This window comes from Melospiza georgiana, chromosome 28, assembly GCF_028018845.1.
Source record: "Melospiza georgiana isolate bMelGeo1 chromosome 28, bMelGeo1.pri, whole genome shotgun sequence".
Lineage (NCBI taxonomy): Eukaryota > Metazoa > Chordata > Aves > Passeriformes > Passerellidae > Melospiza > Melospiza georgiana.
Genome location: NC_080457.1, coordinates 3965141 through 3984711, shown reverse-complemented (window position 1 = coordinate 3984711; position 19571 = coordinate 3965141). Strand labels below are relative to the sequence as shown.

The 19571-nt window shown below is 50.0% G+C and overlaps 5 pseudogenes; 3 read left to right on the top strand and 2 right to left on the bottom strand.

Annotated features, from left to right (window-relative positions):
* Positions 1–1081: 1081 nt before the first annotated feature.
* LOC131094102 (feather keratin Cos1-2-like) lies at positions 1082–1842 on the bottom strand (annotated as a pseudogene).
* A 3147-nt stretch (positions 1843–4989) lies between these two features.
* LOC131094088 (feather keratin Cos1-2-like) lies at positions 4990–6045 on the bottom strand (annotated as a pseudogene).
* A 2226-nt stretch (positions 6046–8271) lies between these two features.
* On the top strand, positions 8272–9351 carry LOC131094083 (feather keratin Cos2-2-like; annotated as a pseudogene).
* Positions 9352–11929: 2578 nt separating this feature from the next.
* Positions 11930–13007, top strand: LOC131094099 (feather keratin Cos2-2-like; annotated as a pseudogene).
* A 2307-nt stretch (positions 13008–15314) lies between these two features.
* LOC131094084 (feather keratin Cos2-2-like) lies at positions 15315–16403 on the top strand (annotated as a pseudogene).
* Positions 16404–19571: the final 3168 nt, after the last annotated feature.

The following is a 19571-nucleotide window of genomic DNA, read 5'->3' as shown; positions in this document are numbered from 1 at the left end:
CCATCAGATGGACAAAGCCACTGTCTCTGCCTGGAGATCCAGGCAGGAGGAGCATGGGAGGAAGGTTTCATGCATCACAGAGACCTATGAACCTGAGCTGGTATTTGGAGCCCAGAAAAGCCTCCAGGAGTTCATTTTCTGCAGCCAAGAGAACATGGATACTCAGGGAATGGTATTTGCACCATTGCCTGGAGCTAAAGGCCAAGGATTAACCATACATTTTGAAGTACAGCTGAAAACATTCCTAAATATTGGCATTAGTAGTGAAGCCACAAGTCACTTGCACAGGGAAGATGGACACCTGGAACAAAACATTAGATCCTTTTGGAAGAGTTGAATTCACGTTGATGGAGACTCCACTGCACAGATTGAGTGTGTTACCAATCCTTCCTTGTGAATCCCCTCAGCCCTGCATGTCTGGGCAGCAGCTGGGCCCTGCTGACTGCTGAGGGACTGTGTGAGGTTTGGATCTCATCTCCTTGTTCCCAGGTGTGCTGGCCATAGGCCCAAGGCCAGGAAATGAAGGAAGGAGAGGAAGAGATGAGTCGTGGGCTGTCCCAGGTGTTGTTGTTTCCCATCCCCACTCCTACGGAGCCAAAGTCTTCATGATGGCCTTTGAATGCCAAGTAGCCAGGGATGTTCTTCATCAGCTCCAAAGGAAAAGGACACAAAATAAAATCCACTGCAGCAAGCATCAAACATTGCTTTCTCCATCTTTTTCCTGAGCAAACTGGAGGAGTTGCTGAACAACAGATGACTCAGAGGCAGAGGCTTGAATGCAACACATTTTTAATAAGTTTAAAGAAGAAAAGGAGATGGCTCACAGAGAGCACCAGGAGCAGCCACTAAGATGGAGCTCCCATGTGGTGTTCTTTGTACTGCTCTGCAGACAAAGGAAGGATGGCAGGTCCACACTGGGAGTGTCCCACGCCTTGGGGTGTGAGGGACAGAAAAGGAGAGGAGAGTAGAACAAGGAAGCAATGGTCAAACATTCCGACTACAATGTCCACAAGCTTTATCTCTGCCCAGAACAAGGTTCAGAGGTCTTGGACATTCTTGCTGAAGGATGTTGCCAGCAGGTTTAGCAGGGACGGCATCTGCTGCCACCATAGCAGTTGGTGATGCAGGAGATGTCAAAGCCCCCAGAGCTGATGGGCACTCCGCCACAGCTGAGGATGTTGCCAACAGCAGCAGAGGTGGAGGATCCCACGGCGGTGTTCTGTGGGAAGGAGCTGAGGATGGGCCCAGGCAGGGTCACCAGCACAGGGGAGGGTTCAATGACAACGTGGGAGCTCTGGCACTGCCTGACACAGCACTCATTGCAGCTGCTGGCCAGCGGGCAGGGGCCACAGGGCTGGCAGCAAGGGTCACAGGGCCTGCAGCAGGACATGGCTCAAGGTCACAGGTGCACCTAGGATGGAAGACAGGGAGAGGGACAAAGTGAGGACATACGAGAAGCAGCACTGCACCCAAACACTCTGGAAGCATGAGAACTCCTGGCCCCCATTGCAGCTCAAAGCCCAGGAGCCACCTGAGCCAAGTCCCAGCCTCTCTCTGCACAAGACCTTATCTCCTCTGCCCTCTCCCACAACAAGCAGCTCCTAGCCCTGGGCTCTTGTAGTCCCTCGCAGTCGAGACCTCCAGCCAGGCAAGAGCTGCTCTTGAAGAAGCAGCAGCAGGCGGAGAAGAAGAGGTTTTCCACTCACCTGATTCCTGAAGAGGAGGAGGAGGTGAGAGAAGTGGATGCGAGACCAGAGACTTGGGCTGCCTTTTATAGCAGTCCTGCTTTGCCTCAGGCCCAGAGGCTCCTTTGTGGAAGTCATAATTTTCTGACCAACTCATGTCAAATGTGCACCATCCCAGTTAATGGTAGGGGCTGTGTCCTGGTTTCCTGCGCTGCTGCCTTTTCATTTCCTGGTAATTTCGCTTGCTTTCCTATATGAAAGGCTACTTCTGTAAGTGCCGACAGGATAAACCCAAGGATTTCCGGGGCAGAAAGACGTCAGCACAGACAGAAGTCTCTGATCAGGTGCCAGCAGCATCCTTTGTGGGCAGGTGATGTTCTCTTGTGTAATTTCTGAATAGTTTTTTTGTGGCAAAATTGTCAGGAAAGGGGCTCTGGTCTTGTTCTTCTTGGTCACATGCCTAAAAAATCCAGTGTGAGGGGACATGACAGAGGTTTGGCATGTTGTTTTCTTCTTCCACTCATCTCCTTCTTTCCACCTGCTCTCTGTGTCTCTCCAGGCCAGTCTAGAGGGGATGTGTTGCCCTCTCTCCCTCAGCCTGAGAGGCAGATGGACACCCCACTGGAACTCCACTACATCTTAGTGGCTGCTCCTGGTTCCTTCTGTGAGCCACCTCCTTTTCTTCTTAGACTTACCAAATTATTTGTGCATCCCTAACTGGGACTCTTTTTCATCATGTGTTTTGTGGCAACACTTCCAGTCTGTTCAGGAAAAGAGGTGGAGAAGCTCTAAGTGGGATTCCCTGTAGCAGATTTTACTTTGTGTCTTTTCCCTTGCAGCTGATGAAGACATCCCTGGCTACTCTGCAGCCAGTGGCCATCAGGGAGACCCTGGGTGCAAAGAGTGGCAGCAGTGAATATGAGAAACAATCTTCATTTTGGTGATAACAGCCCACAACCTCATCCTTTCCTTCTGCTCCTCTCCATTACCTGGTCCATTGTGGATGCCATGGGACAGAGAGAGAGAAATGGCAAGCATTTCTTACAGAGGCTTGTGAGGAGTTCTAGGGAGCTGAGAAAGATGTTTCTGTTAGTTAGCCAATAGAATAGAATCTAATGTACCACTCTATAAAAACCGAGCAGTTCTCTTGAATAAAGCCTTCTTTGCCTTTTCTACCATTCTGCCTCTCGCCTGTTCCTGCCCTGACCCCAGCACATGAGTGGCAGTCCATAAGCAGCACATGTGGTCAAAGACATGACACCCTTATGACATCTGTACAATCCTTCAGTACTGGCAGGGCCCACCTGCTGTCCAGACATGCAGGGCTTGAGATGATCCACAAGCTGGGATCAGTGTCTGCCACAATCAGGCTCTGCAGAGAAAAACAATGTGTAACATTTGTCAATGACCCCCTTCCCTCCGAATTATGTTAACTTTGAAATTAAGGGGATTTCAGACACAGATGTAGGAAAAGGAATAACAGACCTTTACTAATAAATGTATGTATAACAACTCAAACAAACAAATAGCACCAAACAGAATCACACAACCTGTCCTTGCCTCTCTCGGCTGCAGGCGCTTTCCCCTTTGGTGCAGTTCCGGGCACAGCCAGCAGGGGCGCTGCTGGCTCCTGGCCGGGCAGGGCGGGTGCGGTGATTCCCCGGGGCCAGGAGAGGGCGCTGTGGCGCGAGCTCGGCTCCCTCACGCGGTAATGGTGGGCGGGCTGGATGGCGGAATGGGCTCTAGCAGGAATCTCAGAACGGGGCTGGATGGCGGAATGGGCTCCAGCAGGAACCTCAGAACGGGGCTGGATGGCAGAATGGGCTTCAATGGGAATCTCAGAACGGGGCTGGATGGCGGAATGGGCTCCAGCAGGAACCTCAGAACAGGGCTGGATGGCGGAATGGGCTTCAGTGGGAATCTCAGAACGGGGCTGGATGGAGAAATGGGCTGCAGCAGGAACCTTGGAATGGGGCTGGATGGCTAAATGGGCTTCAATGGGAATCTCAGAACAGGGCTGGATGGGGAAATGGGCTGCAGCAGGAACCTCGGAATGGCGGCTGGAACAGCAGGATGAGCTCACCCAGGGAAGCAAGCAAGAGGCAGCAGAAACTCAGCATCAGCAGCAGCCCAGCTCCCAGACACATCCAGGAGAGGCTTTCCTGGAGGGGAAAAGAGCCCGGGATCCTGGAGGGGGAAAGGGCCCGGGTAAGGGCCTGAGATTAAGTTTTGCCTGAGGCACATGAGCAGATGGTGAAAAGGGTCTCCCTCTAATGAGATGGAGGTCCCAGTGCAATGGCCACCCCCACAAGCAGAGCTTCAGTCATACTTCAGTCTCCTACTCAGGTAGGAGAAGTCAGCAGGAGATGGAGCCTCACAGTTTTGGTGAACTCCCCCCCACAGTGACTGCAGCCTGCTTTCCTCCGAATGCCAAGAGACCAAGAGAGTTAGGAGCTGCAAATCTCTTTAACCCAGCTGAAATCTGGCAGTATCTCTGCCCTTCCAAGAGAAACTCCCCAGCTAAGAGCTGCACTCTTCCCGTGGCAATTTCTTTTGTCTCTCTTAAGTATCTATTGTTATGGTTTCTTGGCAAGAGATGAGAGAAAAATCCATGAGAGATAAAAACAAAAGAAAAATCCTAAACCCCAACATGAGAACGAGGTTTGTGTGTCAGACTGAAGAATGATGGAGTAGTACTTTATGACCTGACCACATATTTGGGATACTCTCAAAAAGAAAAGATTCATCAGAAGATCTGGAACCATATCCAAACAAGTCCATGGATATATTTAAAATATGGTCATTATTTATAAAAGGATGAATATGTGAATATGTATTAATTTTTGGAATACAGACTGGTCTCTTAGGTTAGTGGGCATGCTTAGAGGAGACATCCCCATGCATCCAGCTCTCTAATAAAGTAATGTCAGCTTTCTGACGCAGGATTGGACTGACCCTAATGGTGCCACTCTGCCTCTCTTATGTGTCTCTGCAGCCTGGCAGTGCCTTGGGACCCTTGAGTTAATGAGGTAATGAAATAAATCTACTCTTTGCATTTCAGCTGTGGTTTGGTGACTTCGATGTATCAATTCACACATCAACCCACTCCTGGTACCCTTTGGAGCCTCGCTGTACCTGATGGCCACTGACTGTGCAGTACCCAAGTACGTTTTCGTCAGCTACAAGACAAAAGGGCAGAAAGTAAAATCAACTGCAGGAACTCCCACCCTCTGCTTCTCCACTTTTTGTCCTGAGCAAACTGGAGGAGTTGCCATGGAAAGAAAGAGAACTTGGAGGACAAGGCTTGGATGCAAAACAACTTTATTGAGTTGAAAGAAGAAAAGGGGGAGGCTCACAGAGAGCACCAGGAGCAGCCACTAAGGAGCGGTGGAGCTTCTGCAGAGCGTGCATCTGCCCAACCTGCAGGGCAACATGTCCCGACTAGACTGGTCTGGGGAGACACAGACAGCAGAGGAGAAAGAAAAGTAGAAGGGAATGATGGCTTGAAGATGTAAATACAATGTCCCAAAGCTCTATCTTCAGCCCAGAACTAGATTCTGAGGTCTTGGAGGTTTGTGCCCAAGGATGTTTGGTTTAGCAGGGACGGCATCTGTTGCCACCATAGCAGTTGGTGATGCAGGAGATGTCAAAGCCCCCAGAGCTGATGGGCACTCCACCACAGCTGAGGATGTTGCCAACAGCAGCAGAGGTGGAGGATCCCACGGCGGTGTTCTGGGGGAAGGAGCTGAGGATGGGCCCAGGCAGGGTCACCAGCACAGCAGGCGGCTGGATGGCCACATGGGAGTCCTGGCACTGCCTGACACAGCACTCATTGCAGCTGCTGGCCAGCGGGCAGGGGCCACAGGGCTGGCAGCAAGGGTCACAGGGCTTGCAGCAGGACATGGCTCAAGGTCACAGGTGCACCTAGAATGGAAGACAGGGAGAAGCACAAAGTGAGGACGCATGAGAAGCAGCACTGCACCCAAACTCCCTGGAAGCATGAGAACTCCTGGCCCCCACTACAGTGCCCAGCTCAAAGCCCAGGAGCCACCTCAGCCAAGTCCCAGCCTCTCTCTGTCTGCACAAGACCTTCTCTCCCCTGCCCTCTCCCACCACAAGCAGCTCTCAGCCCTGCGCTACGACAGCCCCTCTCAGCTGAGACCTCCAGCCAGGCAAGGGCTGCTCTGGAAGCAGCAGCAGCAGGAGGAGAGGAGGCTTTGCACTCACCTGATTCCTGAGGAGGAGGAGGTGAGAGAAGTGGATGAGAGAGCAGAGACTTGGGCTGCCTTTTATAGCAGTCCTGCCCTGCCTCAGGCCCACAGGGAACTTTGTGGAAGTCATAATTTTCTGACCAACTCATGTCAAATAGGCACCATCCCATCTAATGGTGGTGGATGTGTCCTGGCTTCCTATAATGCCTCATTTTCATTTCCTGGCACATGCCACGTGCTTTCCTATATGAATTCTTCTTTAAGTGCTGAGATGAGAGGCCCAGGAATTTCTGGGATCATAAAAACAGGCAGAATGCCTAAGTCCTGGGCTGGTGGCATCCCATGGAGGCACGTAATGTAAAGCTGTGTAATTTCTATGGGTTTGTTCATATAAAAATATGGCAAAGCCATAGTGGCAAAGTAGAGTTCTTCTGTATTGGCATCCATAACTACCTTGAAGGACTGCAGCCTGTAGGAAGAGCTCATCCTGGAACAGAGAAAAATGTGAGGAAGCAGAAAAGAGCAGTTGTGCTCTGACCAAAACTCCTCCATTCCACAGCCCACAGTGCCATGGAGGGCTGGAAGATATAGGTGATTCATTAATGAAGGATGGAACTTGAATCTTTAAGAAAGAGGTGTGGATGAACTGAATAATGAAATCGAAGAATCATAGAATGTTAAGGCTGAGAAGGGACCTTAAAGATCATCTAGTCCAAACCCCCCCTGCCATGGTCAAGGACACTGAACTTAATTCAAGGGCTGTTTTTGGGGAGAAGGGGTTGCATTTTTTTTCTTTTTTTTTCTGTTTCTCAATATCCTGTTTTATTTTTTTCATTGTCAGTGTCTTCAACAAATGTTCCCCAATGCAACTCTATTGTTTTCTTTTCCCAAACATCCATCCCTCACTGACCCTCTCTTCTGGCCAGTCCACTCTGTGTTTCCCAGACAGGCTTTTCAGAAGTCTCCACTGTCTTTGTGGTCCCAGATTTCTGAGGTTTGAGCATTAAAGGGTGTTCCCTATAAGCTCCATGCTTCAGGAGAGGTGGGAGTGAGGGATAGACGCAAAGCAGAATTCTCCTGTGTTGGCATCCAGGCAGGAGGGCCTCGCACCCTTTGGTGCAAGGCTGAGCTCTGTAGGAAGGGGCCTCAGTTCTCCCCTGGCATCCCAATTTTCCCCATGCAGCCAGAGATGGGAAAAAGATCCTCTTGCTGTGAGGGGTTGGGATTATTGCCTCAGAGAAGAGGAAATGGTGGAGGAAAGAGCTTCTGCTATGAAACTGTCCCAGGATGGGATTGCAATTGCAGTGAGAGAGCAAGGGTTGTTCTGACTGGTGCTCTCTTTCGAGGACCATTGCAGGAACTGGTGGTGGCTCGTCCGTGCCACCTTGCCAGCCCATGTGAATAACCTTTCCTGTCCCAGAGGTGCTCTGTGTGATAAGAGTTGGGAATGGGCTGTCTGCAAGATGCCTCAGCCCTGGTTCTCTTCTATTTCCTTCATGTTTAAGTAGCACAGCAAGATAGAGAATGAGGGGTTGCAGTCAGAACACAAGTTATTTTTTGCCAAAGATCGACTTCAACAGAACTGATCATGAAAAAGCAGCAGGATTTTGGCAGTTAGCCTAAAAAAAGTCACACTTTCCTACTCTTCCATGCACAGTTGCTAGACATGCAATTTTGGGGGGGTATGGAGGTCCTGGTCCTTAAACATGAAAGGAGTTTGACTCAAAGATTTTTGACGTCCCCAGTACCACACAAGAGAGTATGTCCTACATCTCACAGCAGAGCACAACCCACGTCCCAGTCAATTCAGTTCAACACCCATTTGCTGTGAGATGCAACCACCTCCTCGCTCAGCACCAGGGAGATGAGCTGTACAAGTGCATCCAGCATTGGTCTGGAGAGGAGGAGCCTGTGTCCCATCCCAGTCACCAGAAACACTCCAGCATAAGATCCATTCAGGGACTTCAGTTCAGTGGTCTGCCTGGAACAACTCAAAATTATGTGCACTCCTATGAGGACAGGAAGAAGTCAGCCCCTGGGGTCTCTGTTGACACAACATATCCCCTCACATGGCAGTCCTTGGGCAAGAAGCAAAAAACTGGTGCCCATTTCCTGCCAACTTTGACACAAACAAACCCACAAGAATGACACAGGTTCACATCGGCTGAATGCATGGAATGCCAACGGCCCTTGATCTGAGCATTTGGCAGGTGTGGATGTGTTTACCTCCCGGAAATCCTTGGGCTTGTCCTCCTAGCACTTACAAAAGACCTCAAGGGGGAAAGAATATGGCATGTGCCAGGAAATGAAAAGGATGCAGTGCAGGAAACCAGGACACAGGCCCTACCATTAACTGGGATTGGTGCAGATTTGAAATGAGCTGGTCAGAAAATTATGGCTTCCACTAAGGTGCCTGTGGGCCTGAGGCAGGGCAGGACTGCTATAAAAGGCAGCCCAAGTCTCTGCTCTCTCATCCACTTCTCTCACCTCCTCCTCCTCTTCAGGAATCAGGTGAGTGGGAAGCCTCTTCTGCTCCTGCTGCTGCTGCTGCTTCAAGAGCAGCTCTTGCCTGGCTGGAGGTCTCAGCTGAGAGGGGCTACAAGAGCCCAGGGCTGGGAGCTGCTTGTGCTGGGAGAGGGCAGGGGAGAGAAGGTCTTGTGCAGATGGAGAGAGGCTGGGACTTGGCTGAGGTGGCTCCTGGGCTTTGAGCTGGGCACTGAAATGGGGACCAGGAGTTCTCATGCTTCCAGGGAGTTTGGGTGCAGTGCTGCTTCTCATGTGTCCTCACTTTGTCCCTCTCCCTGTCTTCCATTCTAGGTATACCTGTGACCTCGAGCCATGTCCTGCTGCAAGCCCTGTGACCCTTGCTGCCAGCCCTGTGGCCCCTGCCCCCTGGGCAGCAGCTGCAATGAGTGCTGTGTCAGGCAGTGCCAGAGCTCCCACGTTGTCATTGAGCCGCCTGCTGTGCTGGTGACCCTGCCTGGGCCCATCCTCAGCTCCTTCCCCCAGAACACCGCCGTGGGATCCTCCACCTCTGCTGCTGTTGGCAACATCCTCAGCTGTGGCGGAGTGCCCATCAACTCTGGGGGCTTTGACATCTCCTGCATCACCAACTGCTATGGTGGCAGCAGGTGCCGTCCCTGCTAAATCTGCTGGCAACATCCTTGGCACCTCCAAAGACCTCTGAACCTCATTCTGGGCACAGACAGGGCTTTGGGAGATTATATTTAGAGCTGCAGGCTTTTCTTTCCATCTTCTCCTCTCCCCTCTCTTTTATTCACTATCTGTGTCTCCCCAGGCCAGACAAGTGTGGCCATGTTGCCCTCCCTCTCTCTGCAGGGCAGGCAGGTGCACATCCTGCGTGAGCCCCACTGCATCTTAGTGGCTGCTCCTCTTGGCCTCTGTGAGCCACCTCCTTTTCCACTTTACGCTCAATAAAGTTGTTTTGCATCCAAGCCTTGGCCTCCATATCTTCCTTTTTTTATGGAAAATATTGCAGTCTGCACAGGGTAAAAGTGGATGGGGAGCGCGTGGGACTCCCTGTAGTGGGTTTTCCTTTCTGCCTTTTCCATTGGACTTGATGAAGAACATCCCTGGCTACTCCACATCCAATGGCAAACAGGGTGCAAAAGATGGCTCCAAAGGGTGGCAGGAATGGGGAAGGGAAACAGCAATGTCTGGGATCGGCCCACAGCCTCATCTCTTCCTTCTCCTCCCCTGCATTACCCAGTCCAGGGCCCATGAGCAGCACATGTTGTCAAAGGCAGATGAGACAGGTACCTCACAGAGTCCTTCAGCACCTGGCAGGACCCAGCTGCTGTCCACACATGCAGGGCTGAGGTGGTGCAGAATTTGGGATCAGCATCTGCCAATCAAGTTGAGCACACTTGAGGTAGCACCTTGCCTTCATTAAGGAGAGGGAAATACTCAGGATTCTAAAATGCTCAAGCTCAAAAGCAGTGAAGGAATTGGCTTAGGGACTGGGTTCAGATGTGGATAGTGGCCTTTCCAGGAATGTAAGCCTCTGGGGAAAGGAAAGCTGCAGGTTGCCTGGGAACACTGATAGCAAACAGCTGAACTTGGCAGGAGTCAGAGCAGGGAGCTGCAGCTTCTGCAGATGAAAGGCTGCATCTGCCAAAGGCCAAACCACTTTGCCAGGAAGCTTGCTTTTAATGAAAACCCTTCAAGAGGAGAGACAGTGGGTGGTTTCCCTGTGCGATGATGCCAGCTAATGCTGGAGTTCTCCACTACTCCCTGAGGCCACGAGGCCCTGAAATCAAGGCCAAATGTTTGAATGCCTGATAAGAACAGCAGAACAGAACAGCATTTTACTCTTACCAAATTAATGGAACAATATAGCCTTGGAGAATTATGTGTGTTATAAATAACTGGAGAGTTGTGGGCTTTTGCTGTTGTGTATTAGCTTTTGCAGATTATTATTAATCACAACAATATTGATCTAGTACAATTTTTAATCACTTTTAACTGGTTTTGTATATAGTATAATTTGTCAGCTTTTGTGGCAAATGCTCTGGCCATGTGTAGTTTATATATATTAGTGTGATAAATATATTATAGTTTTGGCTTTCACAAAATATTAAAATAAAGACTTTGTAATATTAACTCTTACTGAACGTTTTTATCTTTGTAACTAGCTGACAATAGTGAGAAAACTCAGATAAGTATATGGAATTATCTAAAACTGTCTGTATGATTAGATAACATGGAAGGAACCATATAGATAACACTAAAAGAAGGGATGTGAAAAAGACTCCTGCCATTGACTGTGTGGTGATCAATAATTCTGTTTGTTGTTGTGAGGAAATGGCATACACATAAGAAAATGGCATATATATTGTGAGGAAATGATATACACAACTCCAAGAAATCAAATCTACACTATTGCATGACAGATCAAGGGTCGAACAAAGCTAAAGAGTTCTCAGAACATGTAAAAGAACTCACAGGAATGTTTGAATATGTATAACCCTCATGAATATGTATGTAACGAATTTAATGAAAAAGTATATATGAAAATTGTTTTAAGCTAACAATATGCTTCTGGCAGCTTGCTAGGCACCCCAGGGCTGGATATTGTCCCTTTTATCCCTTAATTTTCAATTAAAGATTGAAAATCTGCAGAGGTAGGAAGACATTCTTGGAACATATAGCAAGAAATGGAGGATGAAGGAGACAGAGGCTGTGTTTCAGTTCTATGTCAGGTACTTCCCTGCAAGCACCATTCAGTTGTAGATTGGCTTCTTCTGGTGAAGATACCTGGCTACTCTGTGGTGCTGAAGGACACACCACGGGCAGGGCTGACTGAGGGAATCTTCATGTGCCCTCATGATGAGGTTTGCACACATACAAATGCACACACACCAGCACACACAGACTGACCCGTGTGCTCATGTGTGGCTGCATGGAGCCAAGCAAAATTCTATATATTCATAAAAGACCATAAAAATACCATTAACTCAGAACTCTGCTGAAGACATGTAGGGAGCAACTCTGGGGGGAGAGGACTCAGGAGTACCAAGGAAAGACCAGGTCACAGACACACTGCTGGTGTTCACAGGTGAACCCACAGAGACTGCACAGTAAGAGGATGAGGCAAATGAGACGAGCTGAATTTTCCTGTGAGCAATGTTTGTGCACCAATGTGGTCAGTGCAGCAATGACTGACTGACAGAGTCAGGGAGAAAAACAGAGAAGGATGCTGAATGTACCCTCACATGTCAGTCCTGAGCATGCAGGAATGAGAGCAGTGTACATTCCTGACAATTCTAGTACAAAAAACCATACAGAGTTTTTGGCACAGGTTCACATCAACAGACCACATGGAATGCCACCATCTGAACCTTCTTCCTGAGCTGACATGGTCTGTATCCTGGAAATATTTGGGTCTCTCATCCCAGCACGTACAGAAGTCTTCAGATAGGAATTCATATGGAATTAGACAGGAAATGAAAAGGGCAGCAATGCAGGAAATCAGACCACAGCCCCTACCATTATCTGGGATGGCTCACATTTGACATGAGCAAGTCAGAAAATTATGACTTCCACAAAGGTGCCTCTGGGCCTGAGGAAAAGCAGGACTGCTATAAAAGGCAGCCCAAGTCTCTGCTCTCTCATCCTCTTCTCTCACCTCCTCTTCAGGAATCAGGTGAGTGGGAAGCATGTTCTCTACATCTCCTCCTCGAAGACGAGATCTGTCCTGGCTGGAGGTCTCAGATGAGAGGCTGTCGTAGCGCAGGGCTGGGAGCTGCTTCTTCAGGGAGTGAGCAGGGGAGAGAAGGTGTTGTGCAGACAGAGAGAGGCTGGGACTTGGCTGAGGTGGCTCCTGGGCTTTGAGCTGGGCACTATAATGTGGGGCAGGAGGTGCCTTGGCTGCAGGGAGTTTGGGTACAGTGCTGCTTCTCATGTGTCCTCACTTTGTCCTTCTCCCTTCCTTCCATCCTAGGTGCACCTGTGAGCCCGAGCCATGTCCTGCTGCAAGCCCTGTGACCCTTGCTGCCAGCCCTGTGGCCCCTGCCCGCTGGCCAGCAGCTGCAATGAGTGCTGTGTCAGGCAGTGCCAGAGCTCCCACGTTGTTATTCAGCCGCCTGCTGTGCTGGTGACCCTGCCTGGGCCCATCCTCAGCTCCTCCCCACAGAACACTGCCGTGGGATCCTCCACCTCTGCTGCTGTTGGCAGCATCCTGAGCTGTGAGGGAGTGCCCATCAGCTCTGGGGGCTTTGACATCTCCTGCATCACCAACTGCTATGGTGGCAGCAGATGCTGTCGTCCCTGCTAAAGATCCTGCCGCCGACGTCATCGGCCAGCAACCTCCAAGACCTCAGAACATGGTGCTGGAATGAAGGCAGAATTTTGGAACTTTGATTTTAGACTTTTTTGCTATTAATTCCATCTTCTCCTGTCTCCTCCCTTCATTTCCTTTCCCCACCACCCAATGCCAGCCTAGTGGCATCTCTTCTCCCCATCTTTTCCTCCCTCTATCTGCCAGCCAGGCCTCTGCACACCCCCATTGCATCTTTGCGGTTGCTCCTGGTTCTGTCCCCTACTTACCTGCTTTTCTTCTTTAGTCTCAATAAAGTTTTTTGCATTCAAACCTCGGCCTCTGATTTCTCCTTCATTTTGTGGCAACTCTTCCAGACTCCCCAGGAGTACAGTGGAAAAGCAGAGAGTGGGACTTGCTCTTATGGATTTTCCTTGTGCCCTTTCCCGTCAAGCTGACAAAGACATCTGTGGACAGTGAGGGTGATGAGGCATTGGAACAAGTTGCCTGGAGAATGTGTAGATTTCTCATTCCTGGATTCCTGGAAATGTTCAGGCATGGTTGCTCGGGACTTTGAGCCACTTGGTTGGTTTGCTGTGGATTTGAAAATGAAATTAAATATTATTGAGGTTCCCTTGAGTTGACAGAATTGTGCGGAACGAACACCCAAAAGCCATGGTGGAAAGGCAAAGAGTAAATTTATTTCCATACCTCACTCCCTGGAGGAGGTTGAAGCAACGCTTGGGCAGAGATGCACAAGTGGGAACATCCTCCCCCTTGGGCTCAGTCCTTCCTGGCAAAGCTCCTCTTTGACCAGCGCTCAAATATGTCTTTGTGAGGGCCTCCATGTCTTTCTAAACATTAGCGTGGTTTCTACACAGCTTCTGGTTCTTCAAACTGAGGATAAAACGGCAGAAGGTATCATTTATGGGGGATTTTTTGGACACAGTCAGAGCTGACTGCCAGACATGGTGGGACCTGCTGGAATGTTGTCCCAAAGCCCATTCCTGCAGCCTTTTCCCCCATTGCCAAACTTTGCCACTTCAACACAAGAGTGAAGATCCATTACGGTGTGAAAAACAATTGGATGAATAAAAATTTCTAACAGCCTAACAGTGGTCCAGGCTTAAGACCGGGATGAATATAACTTAAAGAAAAATTATATAAGTGGTCTTGCAGCAAAGAGGGAATTTTACTAACCTTCCCCATGAAAGAGGAGCTGTGTTTTTGGCCTTATGGTCCTGAATGATGTGTCACTGCTATCCTGGACATAGTGGCTGGGAACACCATTTTTGGGAGATAAGGACATTCTGGTGCTTGTACACTAAAGAGAGTTCACAGCTCTTTGACTGTCCCTGTGCCACCCAGAACATCTATGCTACATCTCAGAGTAAGGCAGTATCTGTATCCTGATCCCTTAAATTCCATCCATGCATTTGTTGCAAGGTCTTGGCACCCACTTCACCAGTCTGAGTGGTAGCATTGGCCTGGGCAGGATGAGACTGTGTCTCATCCCAGTGGACAAGTCTAGGGGATAAGGGCTGATGTGTATGCCTCCAGCATGGAGAGCTGGACACCCCTGGGGCCAGCCAAGACTTGTGGCTGTGTTGAGTCTGTTCATGTTCCCCACAGCAGCCCTAGCAGGGCTGTGCTCTGCACTGGGTGTTACAAAGGTGCTGGTAACACACCAGTCCTTTGGCTTCTGCTGAGCACCGCTCACACAGCACCAGCGCTGCCTCTCCAATATTTCCTTCCCCATCAGGAGCTGGGGGGTGGCAAGATCATGAGGGGAGTGGACAAAACTCAAACAACTTGACCCAAACTGAGTAAAAAGGATATTCTGTGCCATATGACATGAGCTCAGACACAGCAGCTAAGGAAAGGAGTCACAAGGGTGGGCATTTGTAATTTGCAATGTTTACCTTCAAATAACACCACTACATGTGCTCACGCCCTGCTTCCTGGGAAGTGGCCAGATAGAACTTTCTGATTGGAAGTAGAGCATAAGAAGTGGGGTTTTCTTCCAGTTTACTACTGCATGCACAGTCTTTTGAGTATGTTTTAGCAAACATTCAAATCTTAATATTCTAGTCGTTTTCCTTCTTATTTTCCCATCCCTGTTCACCTCAGAATGGAGAATCATAGAGTGGCTGCAGGGCACTGGCCATCCAGCCAAGGTCAACCCAGGACAGCTGGTAATAACAACCAATGATTTTTGGTAAGAACATGTGGAGAGAAAGACCAACATGTGGCTGGAGAAGGGGCCCTAGGGGAGGTAGGGCAGCACTTTTCTGGAAGAAATGACCTTGCTGTGGTGACAGGAAAGAAACAAAATAAAGCACAAGAAAACATCAGGAATGAGGTGGAGAAATGGGCATGGATTGTTGACCAATTATGCTGACCTAGTAGGGAAGAATCAAAATGCAACACGTGCCTGCATGGAATGCCATCAAACCATGATCCAAGCATTCTGCCCACTCTGACGTGTTTATACCCCAGAAATTCTTGTGCCTCTCATCCCAGCCCTAACAGAAGACTTCAGATAGGAACGCACATGGCAGAAGCCAGGAAATGAAAAGGCAGAAATGCAGGAAATCAGGATACAGCCCCTACCATTAACTATGATGGTGCGCATTCGAAATGAGCTGGTCAGAAAATTATGACTTCCACGAAGGTGCCTGTGGGCCTGAGGCAGGGCAGGACTGCTATAAAAGGCAGCCCAAGTCTCTGCTCTCTCATCCACTTCTCTCACCTCTTCCTCCTCTTCAGGAATCAGGTCAGTGCAAAGCCTCTTCTCCTCCTCCTCCTGCTGCTTGAAGACCAGTTCTTGCCTGGCTGGAGGTCTCAGCTGAGAGGGGCTACAAGAGCCCAGGGCTGGGAGCTGCTTGTGCTGGCAGAGGGCAGGGGAGAGAAGGTCTTGTGCAGACAGAGAGAGGCTGGGACTTGGCTGAGGTGGCTTCTGGGCTTTGAGCTGGGCACTGCAGTGGGGGCCAGGAGTTCTCATGCTTCCAGGGTGTTTGGGAGCAGCGCTGTTTCTCAAGAGTCCTCACTTTGTGCTTCTTCCTTCGTTCCATCTTAGGTACACCTGTGAGCCTGAGCCATGTCCTGCTGCAAGCCCTGTGACCCTTGCTGCCAGCCCTGTGGCCCCTGCCCACTGGCCAGCAGCTGCAATGAGTGCTGTGTCAGGCAGTGCCAGAGCTCCCACGTTGTCATTCAGCCGCCTGCTGTGCTGGTGACCCTGCCTGGGCCCATCCTCAGCTCCTCTCCACAGAACACCGCTGTGGGATCCTCCACCTCTGCTGCTGTTGGCAGCATCCTCAGCTGTGAGGGAGTGCCCATCAGCTCTGGGGGCTTTGACATCTCCTGCATCACCAACTGCTATGGCAACAGTTGTTGTCGTCCCTGCTAAAGCTGATGGTGCCATCCGTAAGGAACAACCTCCAAGACCTCAGAACATGGTGCCAGAATGAAGATGGAAGTTTTGGAACGTTAAATTTATGCTGTTAGCTTTCTGTTGCCTTCTATGACTCTCTTCCCTTTCTTTTGCATTCCTTTCCTGTCACCACCATGCAATGTCAGCTTAGTGGGACCTGTTAGCTTCTCTCCCTCCCTATCTCTGGAGGCCAAGCAGATGGACACCCCCACTGCACCATAGAGGCTGCTCCAGATGCCTTCCGTGAGCCTCCTCCTTTTCTTCTTTAGTCTCAATAAAGTTGTTTTGCATCCAAACCTTGGCATCTGATTCTCTTTTCATCTATAGCACATTCTTCCAGGGAGATCAGGAGAACATGTAGAGAAGTAGAGGGTGGGACTCCCTAGAGTGGATTTGACTTTTTGCCCTTTACGTGGTAGCTGTTAAACACATCCCTGGCTACTCCACTGAAATGACTCTCAGGGTGAAGATAGCAGGGAATGGAAACCAGGGAGGCCTGGGGAAAGCCCACACCTCTTCTCTTCCAACTGTCCTCACATTTAACGTTCATCCCAGCTTCTGTCCAGACAGGCAGGCCTGAGGGGTTTCATGATTAGCATTCTATCAGCCACACAAAAGAGCTGATTTGGAACAGCTTTTCTCTGGGGTCCTTTGCTGGTTCATCCATGAATTGCCAATCTTCCTCCAAGGTCGCAAAATGCAACCAAGTGGGGATTTTTTTACCATGCCCCTTTTAGATTGTCTACTACTTATTTCCAAGTATGTTGTGGTTTGATACTGCCCAAATGCCAGGCACTGACAAAATTCATTGGCTCACCCTCTTCTGCTATAGTTGGGCAGAGGAGAGGGGAAAAAATTAACAAGAGGCTCATGAGTTAGGTAAGGACTGAGAGAAAAACACTCCAAGGGCAAAACAGGTTCAAATTTAAAGGTTTAAAGTAAATATATTATTAACAGAGTCAGAGGAGGATGATGAGAAGTAAGTCTTTAAACCACCTTTTTTTCACTCACAGTCCCTCCCTCTTTCTCCCTGACAGTGAAGGGAGGCAGGGCATTTGGGTTTTGCTCAGTTCCTAACTCAAGATCTTCTGTTTGCTCAGGGAGAGGAGTCTTTTCTCTGCTATGCCATGGGGTCCATCCCCTGGTAAACAGTCTTCCCCAAACTGCTATGGCATGGGACACTCAGCCATGGGGTGCAGTCTCTTAAGGATAGGCTGCTCTAGTTTGGAAGCAAGGGCTCTCTCCCTCTCTCTCTGGAAGCAGGAGCCCTCTCATTGTATTTGGTCTCTCTGGATCACTGGATCACAGCTTTCCCCAGCATACACCTGCTCCAGCGTGAGCCCTTTTCCCATGAGCTCCAGTGGATCTTTGCATCCACCATGGACTTCATGGATTACAGGGGGACAGTTTGTTTCACCATGGTCCTCACCACATCTTGCAGAAGAATCTTGGCTCCACCACTTGAAGCACTTCCTCTCCCTCTTTTTTCCACTGACCTTGGTGCCACCATGTTGCTTTCCCTTGCATGTCCTCACTTCCTCCTCTTCTCTGACTAGAAGAAGAACTGCTGCTTCTAGGTACCATTGTCAAAACGTTCCACTAGTTCAAAGATTCCTAGAGGAGTGCTGAGAAGCCTATTCATCCACAATTTGCATGGGCAAATTCCTCACCAGGTTTTTGCCAGTGGCCATGTGGCCCTGCCACCACCCTCTGAATAATGCAAAATGCACCAGGCATTCAGTTAATGAGATTTTTTTATCATATGCAGTGATTACATATTCATATTCATAAGCTAGCCCAACACACTTGAGTTATTTTACATAGTTGCCATCCTTGTCAGACGTCCTTCTATACTTCTCGAGGGTCTGTCCTGAAGCCTGATGTCCTTCTTGGGTACCTGGTGCTCCACTGCCACATTCGAGTCAGGCCAATATTGTTGTTTAGCAGAACTTCTGTTCTGTCAGATTTCAAGAGCTGAGCTGCCACCCTACTTGCCATTTGCATGACTTCTGCTTGCCTAAGTTATATCCTTAATGTACTTCTCCAAGGCTGTGCTGTTATGTGATACTACTCCTATCAGAATGAAATGCTGTTCTTTTCGACTGTCTTTTTCAACCTCCTTACTTCCACCTCCCAGACATGGTCAAACTGTTTTCCCCACATGCCTCATTCTCTTTGACAGAAACATTTTCCCATAGCTCCTGGCTGAGGACCAAAGTCAGTGTGGTCTGGAAACACCAAGCAGGGCAGAAGGTCAGGCAGCAGTGCTACAGGGCCCTCAAGGATTGTGCAGGATGATGAAGAGAGCAAAGAGGTTTCAGCGAGGGTGCAGGGCACATAGAGGAGCCATTGGATGCAGAGACAGAGACTGGAGGGCTGGGGGCAGATGGGACCCATCCAGTCAAGCAGGGATTACAAAAATCTTGTAGCATTACAAAACTCCAGCAGAATGCCACAGGCTGCTATCACCTGCCTCCTTGGGATCCATTGTACACACAGTTCAGGTCTTCTGTTCTTACTGACACATCCTTTCCCCCAGGACACATGGAATCTCACATACCATCACTCAGAATTGTCTGTGAGGGAATGGGAATGATGGAGGCCAGGAAATGCATAGTCATGGTAAAGGGAAGCAGCTACTCATGCCATAACCTTCTGGGACATGTTTCCGTTCATTGAGATCATAAAAGAAAATTGTCACTTATGCAGCATAGACTGCTGCATGTCCCCTGAGGCACTGTGGGGCCAGGATAAAAGGCAGCCACACTGGGGGCTCTCTCATCCACTTCTGTCACCTCCTGCTCCTTGGGAACTAGGTGAGTTGCAAGCCCCTTTCTCCTCCACCCTCTCCAAGACAGCATTGGGCTTTCTGGCCCTTGTTGCTGCTCCTTGTTCTTCTGGGGCTGTTCTGCACTGGTGCTGGTGTGGGCAGAGGGCAGAGTGTGTGTTCTGGCCAGAGGCTGAGGCTGGGCTGAGGGGCTGATTTTCCTGCAGCTTAGGCAGGAGCAGAGCTGGGCCTGGCTGAGCTGGGAAGGAGGGTGCTGGGCTGAGGCAAAGGATGCCCAGGTTGGGGCTGGCCAGGCTGGAGCTGTGCAGGCAGCAGGGGCCTTGTGCTGCTGGGGCTGCCTTACGGGCTGTGTCTGAAGTGTGCGTGTGCTCTGCTTCCTCCCTGCCCTCTGTGCCAGGTGCAGCACCAGGCTCCAGACATGTCCTGCTCTGAGAAGTGCCAGCAGTGCCGGCCCTGCGAGCCTTGCTGCCAGCCCTGTGGCCCCTGCCCGCTGGCCAGCAGCTGCACTGAGTGCTGTGTCAGGCAGTGCCAGAGCTCCCACGTTGTCATTCAGCCGCCTGCTGTGCTGGTGACCCTGCCTGGGCCCATCCTCAGCTCCTCCCCACAGAACACCGCCGTGGGATCCTCCACCTCTGCTGCTGTTGGCAGCATCCTCAGCTGTGAGGGAGTGCCCATC